Genomic DNA, 13,884 nt, shown 5'->3' with positions numbered 1-13,884 from the left:
AAACAATGATGGCGTGAAAAAAGAAAAGTACGGTTTATATTTTTTAATATATCATCTGTAGGTAAACAATGATGATATCAAAATATCAAAACATCAAAATGATGTTTAGTAAGTAAAACTCATTATAACGAAATCCTATGGACCACTTCAATTGCATCATCGTATACATAATTCATGATATCCCTGTTATAATTTTACATGATGCATCTGATCGAGTATTTGATTTAACATGGTAAAGACACATATTACTTGTATCCGTGTGTTGCTGTAAGTTCTAAACCTAACAGACCAAGTGTATATGCAAGGGTTGCGTCAGTTGTTTGGTACTGAGCTTGTCTTTTGGCTTTGACCTTGTAAGCAATTTATGGCACTGACCATGTAAACTGGATAGTATCATAACACTAGTCTCTTGATTTCATTCAGCACTGTAAAACCAAAGGTAAAAGAAAGCAATGTAAACATTAATTTTATAAGGGATTTAATCGTTAAAGACGTGGCAAATCAAGCCTGTAAGATTAACTATAATTTTTTTTGGGATATAGTAGTCACAGGCGTAGTAAATCAAGCCTGAAAGATTATCTACAAATTTATACGGGATTTAGTAGTTAAAGGCGTGGCCAATCATGACTGTACGATTAACTACAGTTTTGCATGGGATTTAATCGTTAAAGAAGTGACAAATCAAGCCTGTAAGTTTAAATACAATTTTATATGGGATTTAGTAGTTACAGGCGTGCCTAATAAAGCCTGTAAGATTAACTACAAGCTTATATGGGATTTAGTAGTTACAGGCGTGCCGAATCAAGCCTGTAAGATTAGGTACAAGTGTATATGGGATTTAGTAGTTACAGGCGTGCAGAATCAAGCCTGTAAAATTAACTACAAGTTTATATGGGATTCAATCATTAATGACGTTGAAAATTAAGCCCGTAAGATTGAATGGGTATGGAAAAAAAGATTATATCCTTTGGAACTTTTCAAATGGTCAGACATTGATATATTGTGAACGCGTTTTAAGGCTTTTACGGCTTTTTATGCAGTGTTGTAGCAAATTCCATGAGAGGATGTCAATGAAAAGACAAAGACTTAGAAGATTACAATGTGCTCTTAAGATAATTAATTTCACAAGAGAACACTATTGCTTTGAATTTGGATGACTGTTTGTATGTGTGTGTCATGGAGTTTGCTTGTTGGAATTTGTAACCTGCTAACTCACTTGGGCAAATTTAGCGGAATTACATGAAAATACCTAATGGCCATGACGACAACATTCTTGTTTGTTCACAAGATAACAAACTTTGTTAAAATTGATGCTATTGGTGATGATTATCAAATCTTCCTCTGCGTATAGAAAAGATTCAAGGCCCGTTTTCATTATAATACATTTATCAAGAACTTTGAATTGCTGCTGGTTTGCGCCAACAGTATGTTGTCAACATGAAGATATATCCGACACAAGTCTTTCATTTGTGGCTAGGAGACAATGCTACCATGCAAAGATGGTATGTACATGTTTACACTGTTCACCATTACTGCAATTCTTACAAGACGAACCCAAACTGATCGTACCTTGAGCAAAGAAGGCAAACAAAATGAACATCGTGTTTTTAAATATGCTGTACATGCATTGACTCTTGTAGAAAAATGAAACCTTATTTCTGTTTTATATAAATTGTCTTGTATGACATGGTTATTGACAGAATACCATCAATGAATGCATCCTTAATTGTTAGGGATAGCTTTGGCATCCCTTAGTATACCGTTAGTTATATGTAGCGCATTAGGCATGATATAATTTGTCCTTAGTTTGATCGAACACACGCAACTCTGAAAGACATTGCATAACAAATGTTCATGAAAAAAAAGCATTCCCAAACTACTGCTATGGAGAGCAAGGTTTTACTTCATTTGAGTGGCCTCAACAATCATCGTGATAAACGTGTGGATGAACGACGTTATTTAGTGTTTCACGTAAGACCGATTGATTTGGTAAATCCAGTGTGGTAAATTTGATCAACAATGCTCTTCGATGTGCTAAAAAATTTCAGTCGATGAGGAGCGATCGTTCAATTAACAAATATTTATTTTTCTTGTAGGATGTTTTCTTACATGGCCATATGTCGAGTTCTAAAATGTTTTCTGTCACCTCCATGAACTAAACTAATGTTTTCATTTACGTTTGTGCCTCTCTCATACAAAGAAAATTTTAACTCTTTCGAGGTACCGTCTAAGACAAAATATATATTTTCATTATTAATGTGTAAACATATTTAATATTGCATAACATCCTTTGATAATCTTTGATCAGAGTTTGCAGTGTCTTTAAAAATAATTATATAAAAATTATTTATTTAAATAATTCTTTAAAATTACTAAGTGTTCATTGATTGGATTAAAGACTACATTGGGGTTATCGTGAATACATTCAATGACATTATGGGTTGCATCATTATGGTACATCAGAGCATTCCAAATTATTAGTAAATCAATATATTCAAGAGTATTAGTACATTAATATATTCAAGACTATTGGAATTCACCCTGGAGATTCTATACTTTTGGATCTGTGGTAGACTGTTTATAATTAATGGGATTCAATTCACAATCACTTTATGGTAGAACATTTATAATTATTGGGATTCAGTTCACAATCACTTTATAGTAGAACATTTATAATTATTGGGATTCAAGTCACAATCACTTTATGGTAGAACATTTATAATTATTGGGATTCAAGTCACAATCACTTTATGGTAGAACATTTATAATTATTGGGATTCAATTCACAATACTGTTAGTGTCTCATAAATTTCACTTTGTAACTTAGAAAAATAAATTATTTAGTGATTGTACTAAACTTATTTGTTTCGCTTCTCATTTGCATACTTTAATACAGAGTCGAAACACTTAATTATGTGTTATGTATATTTGATTTTGCTAGTTTGATTTTTTTTAAAATTTTTAATTTCATTACAAATCAGTGTAATGTAATTTTGTTTGCTAGGAATTTGATATTTTCCTGAAATTTCAGTTTGATCTGAATCTTGTCATAAATACATAATAATAGAATAACTGTTGACTCTTGGTCTTGATTGAAGGTCAAATAAAGAACTTTTTATTTTCTTTTTATTCTTGGAATAAAATGATTGGATTTTATCAGGATCATATTGGGAATACGTGACTTTAAGAAGTAAACATCATCACATGACCCTCTATTATGCAATTCAGGCATTTCCGAAATTGCGCAGAAGTTAGATTTAATTGATTTTATGTATGTATGTATGTATGTATGTATGTATGTATGTATGTGTGTGTGTGTGTGTGTGTGTGTGTGTGTGTGTGTGTGTGTGTGTGAGAGAGAGAGAGAGAGAGAGAGCATTCGTAACCTTTCATTCGTCCCTTTTACCATATTCAACAAGTCATAGAAACGCTCCTCAAAAGATTACCAAATTTTGTTAAGCTCATCTCGGCTTGATCGATAAATGTATTAGGCTGCTCGCCACTTTACTTCGTCTGCGGGCTCATCAAATAATTGGTTCGATTTGGTGGCATGCAACACGCTAACCACTGTACCACAGCGGCTCCTGTCTCCATTAGTCACATCTTACGACATGCATTCCCGAACGTGCACGGGCAGCTTTTCATATATCGTGTAGAGGGGTTCTTAGCTTATGTCTTATACGATGTGCAGACCACATTATTAATGCAGTCATTAGAGTAAGAAACAATATGTTATGAAACATGTTTTATGGTATCCTCCATGGGTCATGCTCATAAAATCGGCTGAGGTAGGGGTTAGGTTTGAAGTGGGCTGCAAGAACAAGGAGTTTAAAGGAACACTGTTACAAATTCGGCAACATATTCACCTTAATATGTAGAACATTTACATCAGAATACCTTAGATAGTGGTGGTAGTAGTAGCAGATGTTGAGCTTTTGATGCTCATTCTCTATTTTATCTCACCTGGCCGTTAGGTCAAGTGAACGTATGGCTTTACCCTGCCTCTGTCCGTAGTAGTTGCTATTGTAAAGGTCTTCTAAAAAGTCTCCCAACAAATTTTTTATCCAAGTCACCCAAGTCACTGGATATCAACACTGAATACATGGCGTTCAGACTATTCTTGAAAATAAAGATGCCAATCAGCAATAAATATGGCCGATGATACCTAATCAAACGCTTAAAAGATTTCTTTTCAACACCCGCTGAACAGAATTAGATTCTGGCAGGAGGGCTTTTTACGTTTCGTACAAATGAATTTCATTTGCCACAAAAATTGCTCATGTTAATAAAATAAAAACAATATTTTAAGTGAATTTTGTTCGCCAAAGTAGCTGAGGCAAATGTGCTCATATTTGACAGAAAACATCATGGCATTAAGTCACTAACTCTTTTTTCCCTGTCCAACAAATTCTTGAATCTATTATTGTTAACTTATTTGCCGAAAACAAATTCTATATTTTAGGCGTTCTTTGCTAGAATACGTCCTTGAAACCGGCGTGTACGTCATCTCTTCTCTTTGGATTTTAGTCATAGAGCTAATTAATATCTTGAAAAGATATTTAACATCGTAACTAGTATCCATCATATTATACTCGATATACTTGCATGTCAATAATGTCTGCCTGCCACTGGTTATTAACGTGAGTTTTTCTAGAAATGACGTCAATCTAATGCTAAAGTTAGAAAAGCCTTAAAACGAGATTTATAACTGATTTGACAGAAAACACCGTAACATAAAGATGTTCCAAATGATTCAAATCCACCATCAAATAAGGTCTTTTTCTCCCTAAAAATAGGAGGGGAAAATCTTTAAGCGACCCTTCCAAACCGTTTGGAGTTGGTAAGAGACAATCACAGATCTAGAAGTATAGCTTGAATTGGCGTGGGCGTGATATCTGTGGGACGGGGCCCCTATCTGAGGTCTAACACGTCCGGATACTCTTGAATTTCAGCGACAGAATGACTTTTAAGGCGAGCGAAATGCACAATACAGAGCCGATAAACTGAGACCAGGATACCGTGGTATTCACACGACGTCATACAATAGAGTAAAGTTTATTTTGAAGGAGTAATTGTACCTAGCATTATAGACATCATTTCTGAGTATGCTACTTGATTATAATCCTACATTTAACGTATGAAGTCTCTTAAATGTAGTCCATTGTTTTCTAAACAGTGTAACAAAGCTTGAAACAAAGAAACCTTGGCGAGCGCTATGTCCAATATTACCGTTGAAACACTGACGAGTCTTATTTGTAGATTGAACTAATAAAAAACAGTTTTAATTATGAATACAGTAGTCATCCACGGAGAATAATTTTGCAACTATGCCAGTATGACGTCGTCTTTTAAAATATATCAAATCCCTATATATCTATAACAATCCCTTAATCGCAGGCGAAAGTAATACATGTACGTCTAAAAACGTATGAGCTTTTTCGTTGTAAATTATGTAAAATTCCAGTATCTTTTTCCTCGCTCAACTTTCACTGTCGATGCAGTTGCTATAACTAATGAGCAACAGAGTTACCAGAATGACATACGTCGTTAGATTAATATACATGCCAGCAAAAATTAAATCTCTTTTAATAATTCAAATTTTTTCCCTTTATCATAGGTCACAAAAGTATGAAAGATCTCTGAAGTGTAAAGTATGTATCAGCAAGTTATTGAAAATCTCACTCTCTCTCTCTCTCTCTCTCTCTCGCTGAATGACAATAACTGTCATAAGAAAGCGTCACATGACTGAAGAAAGAAAACCATTTTGGCCAATAAATGCCCTTGAAAAGTTGACTACTGAAATGAAACATTCGATAGCCTCAAGGACGACAAATATTAAACATGAAAAAAAAAACAAACCCCCACTCCTCAACAAACACAAATGCATATAGAAATATAAGAAGTCCTTGATGTAGATATACAACATATTAATATTGGATTTTAATTTTTTTTAAGTTCTTTTTTTAAAACATAATTTTATTACCAATGATAAATTCTTAAGACATATATATTTTGTTTCACATCTGTTATACTGTGTGTCCCGGCTGCCAAGCAGGAGGTCGCGAATTTATTTTAATACGTTCTTATATTTTTGTTTTCTTTTAAACTTTTAAGATCCCAACTTTTACACAAAATAATTTTTTTTAATGTGTAAACTTCTTTTATGAATCCCGTCTTAGGACGGGCAATTAACCTAGATATTGTTATAATTTTCCCCTCATAGATTGGAACTTTTCGTTCTACGTCAGTCATGCATTTATACATTTCTTAAAAATAAAAAAATCACACTCAACACACATACATTTTCTTTTAAGTTTATGTTTTCATTGGTTCTTATATCTTTGAACGTTGTTGCAAATTAGTTATCTTTTTTGAATTTGATTATTATTTGCAGAGACTATGTGAAAAATGTTCACGATTTGAACTGAATTTAGATTTTATTTATCAATACATTTTAGAAAATATCGAAGATATTAAGTTAACAAGATAATTAAATTTTTTGTTTCATGTACCCAATCAAATGGCTCAACATTTGTATACATTTTATGTTTGTCTTTTTGTACTTATTATAGAAAAATGTGATTTAAAGTTGATTATTTGCATGAAATTTCTTTGATGGTTAAATCATGAACATCTAAAATAGGGCATAGTTTGTTGATATGCCAATGCTATGATGCCCCCTCCCTCCATCAATGCAACCCCATGCCATTGAAAAATGATAAACATAGCTGATTCTTTCCTTAAGTTAAATAAGTATTCAGAGGTGTAGTAATTCATTTTAATAAAAAGAAATTGCATTAGTCTGTTTGGTTGCTACTCTACTTTTAAAGAAATAAATCTTTTGTATAAATTTGAAAAATTTGAAATGCTGAAGGATACAATTTTTAATACAACCATATTACATACATAAAATTCAGACAATAAATATGAAAATTATGCATAGATTATAGGAAATGTCTTCTTTACGTATATTTCAAAATGAACTTGCAAAGTGTAAAAACTGTATGACGATGAATATTTTCTCTTTACTTAATGATTGGTCCGTTGAAATTAGTGGGCACAAGCTGGAATTCAACACGTTTATACAAGATGAGTTGATTGGTCACATAAGAAGGTTCTCCGCCGAGGTCCAGTCAAAATCATCCAGGATCACAAAAATGCCAGCTGATCAGGCGAAAAATTATCATTCGAATTCCTTTGAAAAAATTGTTCGCGCAGCCATAAACAAATATTTAAAGGTCATTAAAATAGAAATTGGTATTGTCACAGACAAAGAATTCAATCATGTTAATTAATGTTAAATGCAAAATTGAAATGTAATCTGAAATCAGGAATTTCAAGACCAACCCATCACTATCAAGTAAATTCACCGGAAGAATTGGGGAAAATCAACACCTATCTTCAATATTTTGACCCTGTTACTCTTCCATTCCGAAACTGGTTACCTGCTAGCTCTTCATTTTGTGAACAGATATAGATGTACAATTTCACCATCAGCTCACCTCAACTTCTTTCAAATTTAAAAACGATGATTCTCTCATGGAGTTCATCACCCTAAAGCACGAAAATGCAACAATGCAGGAGTGCAACGCCATACTGGTCACTCACACCTTGCAACAGTAATTTAAACTATAAGTGATGCTGGATGCTACCAGAACTACTTTGCTTGTGACAGACCACAACGAGAGGAGTCTCTCCAAACGTACAGTAGCAGACCTAGCAATGAACAAAAACAACTTAATCAGTTCAGTTTTTGGAAAATATGGCTACTGGTGGTCAAGCTCTGTCTGTATCAGCCCCTAACGGCAAGACTTCATATCAAATCTGCAAGCCTCGATAAAATCTCCAATCCGAATTTCAAATAATCTAATTGCACATTCCTTCCAACACACAACTCTGTAACCAAACAAAGTATCTGTCTGGCTATTGCAATTAGTTCTACTATTAACATTTCACTTCACATTAGAAAACTGAAACAGCATTAGTATAAAAAAGCCATTCTTGTGTACAGTTTAGTTCATTGTTACCTTTATTCGCTAAGGGATTACATCATTTTGTTCATATTTCCATGTTGTGCATTGAAGAAATGCATTATTACTATTAATTTTGCGTCGGAACTTCAGTTAGCACACTCGTTATATCAGCCATTATTATCTGAGGGCATGGCCATAGGCTTTACCAGTTAGGAACTGACTAAACAGCGACAAAAATGTTGTTCGTTTTGTTTAACTAAAATAAATTTTAAAAAAGTGCAAAAACCATGGGCAGCCAGTGCCAAACATGTAAAGTATGAAGTTTTTTAATAATCTTAACTGACATTCGTCAGTCGGTTGTGGTGATTTTGTACAGGTTATGTATTATGGGGTGATGTGAAAAAGGCTAACGAACAGAAACTAAGTTGTCATTTCCTTAAGCAAAATTCAATATTTCCCCCAAGCGATAGTTGGAATGAAAATTATCTCCCTTTGCAATGTACTTACGACCAAGGTTATAATGAAAACAAACATAAACAGTTTTGATTTTATTTTCAGTGGTATGTTTCTAAATAAAGAAAGACTGCACTGTTTATTTTTAAAAAAAATAAGAACAACCTTTTCAGATTTAAATAGTAAGTGATTATTACGCAGAAGTCATACCTTGACCTTGGAAATTCCATTAAGTTTTCTCCCTTTGTTTTGAACCGTGACTTCGTCTGGATTATTTTGAAACTACCGTACTAAACGTGATACTACAATAGCGGATAAAAGATGGCATGATATTCTGACATTTCCTTTACATAATCATAGTTACACAGACATGTGATTCATACCACTGGGATGAAGAGGTGAAATCACACCAGATTATGTAGGTAGGTGGATAAATGTTCCCACTCTTTCTGCTATTGTAGCTAAAAACATGCTCGTTCTCTAAGTAATTGAGCATATTTTCTGAAGTGAAAGTGCATGATCTTCTGTCAGTTAAATAAGTTGTCAAATAAGTGTCAGTGTGGGACGAAGCAGATAATAACATTTTGTATACACGTCGTTTAAGTGGCCAGATACGTTCGATGGATTTGTTATCTGTGTATGTCAGAGGTCGGCAACCTAGTTTACATGGCGTGCCACTTTTTTCCGGATTAGTAACAAAATGAGCGGGCACTTGCCACCAGTAAGAGAGTAACACTTTTAAAATCTAGATTTTTGGGCTGCCCTTCGCGTGCCATCATGTGGCATGCGTGCGGTAGGTTGCCGACCCCTGATGTAATTTTGAAATTGAATTCATATTTTGCGTCTCATCTGCGTTTGCAATCCCATCCCACCAACCTCCATATCGAAGCAACGGTTTGCCTTTCCCTATAAATTTATCTGATCCATTTGAAATTATGTGGCGAAATAAGTTACTGTCAGTGAGATAAAAGAAACAGAAGGCATTCTCCCACCCACCCACTCTCGGTCTACTTTCAATTTCCGTGCAACTAACATTACTACTGAGCAAATACATTTCCGGAATACACGAGTCATTAGAAGCCGTACGGCCATAAATTAAGCATTTCAAGGAACGTCTTCTGTGTGTGTGTGTGTGTGTAATAGGAATTTAATTTATCATTGAGGCGATACTAATTGCTTTCAGATATCGCACACTAGGCCTAATAGGGAATTTAATATAGGAATGTCACTCTGGACCCTAACGATAATTTAATATGGGAATGGCAATATGATCTGTAACAGGAATTTAACATTGTGGTGTTCTCTGACCTCAGAGACAAACGTAATGTTAAAATTGTTCACAAGTGTAACATACCCATTAACTGACCAATACATATTGAAATTTTCGTCAGCACCCAGTTATCTATATCAGATAATTAACTCACCTTTTTCCTATCTCCCTAACACAACTTCCCTATGACCCCATTATACACAAAGTAAATCCCTATTCTTCTAAACGTTCCATCATATCCCTTTGAAACAAACGTATTCCTTTACCACTCTCATACTACATAAGTAGTTAAGTGGGATACATTAGCGTCAATGGGAATTAGCATTACAGAGACCCCTGGGACAGATTAGCGTCAAGGGAAATTTAACATGGAGAAAAATCGTGGGTCAGATTAGCGTCAAGGGAAATTAACATGGAGAAAAATCGTGGGACGGTTTAGCGTCAAAGGAATTTAAACAGGGTGGGACTTTATAGCGTCAAGGGAAATTGAACATGGGATTTTTTTTTTTAAAATTTTTTTTAAAAAAATGGGGTAGGCAATGGAAAGGCTATCTCTTTTCGAGAAATATGGCTGGCCCTGAAAAGGGCCTTTGGGTTTATGTTAATGTATTCATTAACATAAAGGGCACCGCATTGGTCTTCTTCTTGTCCTTAGACTACGTCTCACTGTTGGTCCGTAAATCAGCACTCTTTTCAGGCATCCTTGTCTTTCTACGTAGATCCTACGTATCCACAGACTGGTGTTTGTCCTGTGGACAACGGTCCACTTGGATCGGACATACATGGGTATGTCTGTCCGGAACATCATGGAAGACACAAGCGTAGAAGATTGCACATCGGTCCACATCTTGAAGCGACGAGAACAAGTGAATCAATGCACTGAACTGCGCTTATTTATAGGTAGAGGCAGGATTGAAACGGATTGAGTTCATTGACCAATCCAAACACGCGTTACAAAATTCAGTCAGCCCGCATCCAATCCGAAGAGAGTAGTCTGTGACGTCAGTTGGTCTATATAGATTCGCTAGCGCTTGTGTGCAGTCAATCTATGCGACAGTGATTCAACATGACGGAAACTCAGAAAACGATCCATTGGGGTGCACCAGCAGGGGAGACTGCCCAAGGGAACCCGGACTTACTTTCAGAAGAGGTACATTGGGATTTTGTGGATTTTCTTACCTCGCAAGAATTTGTTCCGGAACCTTCGTTACCTTCTTCATTACCGCAAGTGGAGAATTTTAGACAGAGACAGAAAGAAGAATTGGAGAAATTTATGCAACGACAAAAGGAAGCGGAACAAGCTTTTCTCCTACAGCAACAGCAACAGCAACAAGAAGAGGTAAGAAAAAAACAACAGCAACAACAGCAAGAAGAAGTAGCAGCAAAGAAACAAGAGGGTGAAAATCAAACGGCTACGGTACTGTTGGACATTTTAGCGGAGTTAAGAAGTCTGAAACAAATGTATCAAACTTCTTTATCACGACCGAAGAGAATACGACCTTCCCGAGCTAAACACGCCAACCCTGTGACTAAGCCTGTCGTACCACCCTTAGTGATTTCAACCCAATCATCAGAAGTAGGCCTTGGCCGTGGCAAAGGCTTAAGGCAGTTAAAGTTGATTGGTTAAACTCACCCCTACACCAAAATAAAAAGGCCCTTTTCAGGGCCACCCACATTTCTCGAAAAGAAATACAATTTCAATTTGCCAATAACTCAAAAATAAACCCCACCCATTTTACCCTTATAGTACGTGTCTGTGTATGAGTGCTTGAGTTTAGCTTCTTATTTTAAAATCAAAACTCAAAGACACTTACCTTATATCATTCATGTATTCTTTTATCCATTTTTTACAATCCAATTCACAATTCACCACAGAACACTTTAATTAAAAGTTCATTGACTTCTTCTTTCTCCTTGTTTAGTCTCTCTGTTTTTTGAATTTCTTCACCGTTTTCTCCTCATTTTCTTCCCTTCTTCTTTTCTTCTCCTGTTTCTTTGCCTCTTTTAAATGGAATTGTCTTCTTTCTTCCTCTTCTTCCTCTGAAGAATCCCTCTCTTCTTCCGAAGAATCCCTCTCTTCTTCTGAAGAATCCTTCTTTTCTTCTGACTCCTCTTGTTTCTTTTTTGGGTAATCTGGAGATCAATGTCCTTTTTCTTTACAATAATAACAGGTATCTTGACTTTTGTCTTTTTTAGCCCCTGTTTTTTTTCTTTTTTGACGGTCTGGACACTCTGAAGACCAATGCCCTTTCTTCTGACAGATATAACAAGTATCTTGACTTTTATCTCGAAAGGAAGGAGAGTAGTCCGTAGGCTGGTCTGAAGAGAATTTTCTAATGACCCCTCGCAAAGCTCTGACGAAACGTTCCATCTGGGTAGTCTCTTCCATCGTTGTGCTCGGCTTGAGAGTGAAATGAATAGTGAAAGGACAAGACACACACCCTTTTTATATACGCTGGTTTGCCAAGACTATAAATTAGTCTATGGTGTTTAAACTTGAGTCATTTGACGTTTTGCACTCAAGATGAAACGATCCCATTCATTCGAGAAGAAAGAAGAAGAAGAACAAAGTAAGAGGCAGAAACGTGATCTATCGCCTCGTACCAGGGCTGAAATCTTGGCACAAATTCATGCCAGTGATTTTGAAGAGGACATGAGTGAACCAGAATTTGAAACCTCTAAACCAAGTTCACCACCCTTAGTCAACCCTGAAAAATACTATTCCATTCGAGAGACGGAAAAGCGCTCCTCTAGAAAATTTAGAACCACGGCTTACACCTACACGGTGAAGTTTAAAGATTTCAAGGCCGACGTACCCTTGGAGAAAGCAGAAGGGTTTATCACTGAGATGTGGGATTCTTTGCTCACCGCACTCAAGCGACAATGTCAACCCAAAGAAGACGATCGCTTGACACTATCCATAGATCACGACGGTTTGAAATCCTCTGGGATACCAACTGTTAGAAGTGTACGAAATTTGCTACTTTCCAAAGACACAACAGTACCACAAGGGTGACCCTACTCAGAAAGGCATTTTCGCCGACTACGTGGATGCCTTTTTGAAACTGAAACAAGAAGCCAGCGGCTATCCTTCCTGGTGTCACACTCACGAAGACCAAATACAATTCAAAGAGAAATACTACGAACAAGAAGGAATCTCTTTAGAGCACATCGAAAAAAACGAAGGCAGGCGATCGTTTGCCAAAGTGATGTTAAATTGCTTGTGGGGTAAAATGGCACAACGACCGTGTTTACCCAAGACGGAATATTTGACAGAACCTTCCCGCTACTTCCAGATGATTCACGACAAAACCAAATACATGAAACACGTGGACGTCGTTCGAGAGGATTTGATCTTGGTCAATTACGAAGAAGATCTGGACTTTGTACAAGACGACCCTTTTGGAAATGTCATCATTGCGGCTTACGTGACAGCTCATGCTCGCTTAAAATTGTACGAAGCTTTAGAACTGTTAGAAGAACGCGTCCTGTACTTTGACACGGACAGTTGCATTTACATCCATCACCCGATTCAACAGCACCCTGACATCGAAGGAGACCGTTTAGGAGCCTGGACAGACGAGCATCCCGACGACAAGATTCTAAGTTTCGTCAGTGGTGGTCCCAAAAATTACGGCTACGAATACCGGGACAAACAAGGAGAAGTGCACACGACGTGCAAAGTGAAAGGACTGACTCTGAATCATCGTACCAGTCGAGTGGTCAACTTTGGGGTATTGAAAGAAGCCTTGCAATCGGGAGAGGATGGAAACTTTAAAGTGACCACTTATCAACCGAACAAGATTGTACGTTTACCCACTCACCACATCGTCAGTCGGCCCCTGGAAAAAATCTATCAAATCGTGTACCAGAAGCGAGTGAGACTTCCCAATCACTTTACGTTGCCGTACGGTCACATCGATATTGGTCAGCATATAAAAAGGGACAACGTCCAAGACCAATAGTTCATTGTTCATTGAAGTAACTTACCATGTCGTTGACGAAGAAGAAACCAGATTGGTTAGGAGTCAAATGTTGGACATCACCGAGACCAGGGTTTTGAGGCTTGGACACAAGAGGTGGCCCAGTATCCACGAGAGTTATTAAAGGAAAAAAGTTACTTTTCAACCTGTGTTAGTGACGGTGCCAGAAGAACCCGTCACCCAGGACAGAACTGTCGTGGACAGG

At 36.4% G+C, this 13,884-nt stretch overlaps 1 protein-coding gene across 7 annotated transcripts in view; it reads left to right on the top strand.

Moving 5' to 3' along the window:
- Positions 1 to 8,651: 8,651 nt before the first annotated feature.
- The window catches only part of LOC149779818 (uncharacterized), a 154,279-nt gene continuing 149,046 nt past the window's right edge, over positions 8,652 to 13,884 (top strand). For 5 of the 7 annotated variants that reach the window (XR_016414930.1, XR_016414933.1, XR_016414928.1 and 2 more), the window contains exon 1: positions 8,652 to 8,848. The gene's annotated coding sequence lies outside the window, so the exon portion shown is untranslated. The remainder of the gene's footprint in view (positions 8,849 to 13,884) is intronic. The other 2 variants (XR_016414931.1, XR_016414929.1) reach the window with 1 other exon arrangement.

The sequence above is a fragment of the Sinohyriopsis cumingii genome, chromosome 16 (assembly GCF_028554795.1).
Source record: "Sinohyriopsis cumingii isolate HCF-2022 chromosome 16, ASM2855479v2, whole genome shotgun sequence".
Classification (NCBI taxonomy): domain Eukaryota; kingdom Metazoa; phylum Mollusca; class Bivalvia; order Unionida; family Unionidae; genus Sinohyriopsis; species Sinohyriopsis cumingii.
This window is presented reverse-complemented; position numbering and strand designations above follow the sequence as displayed.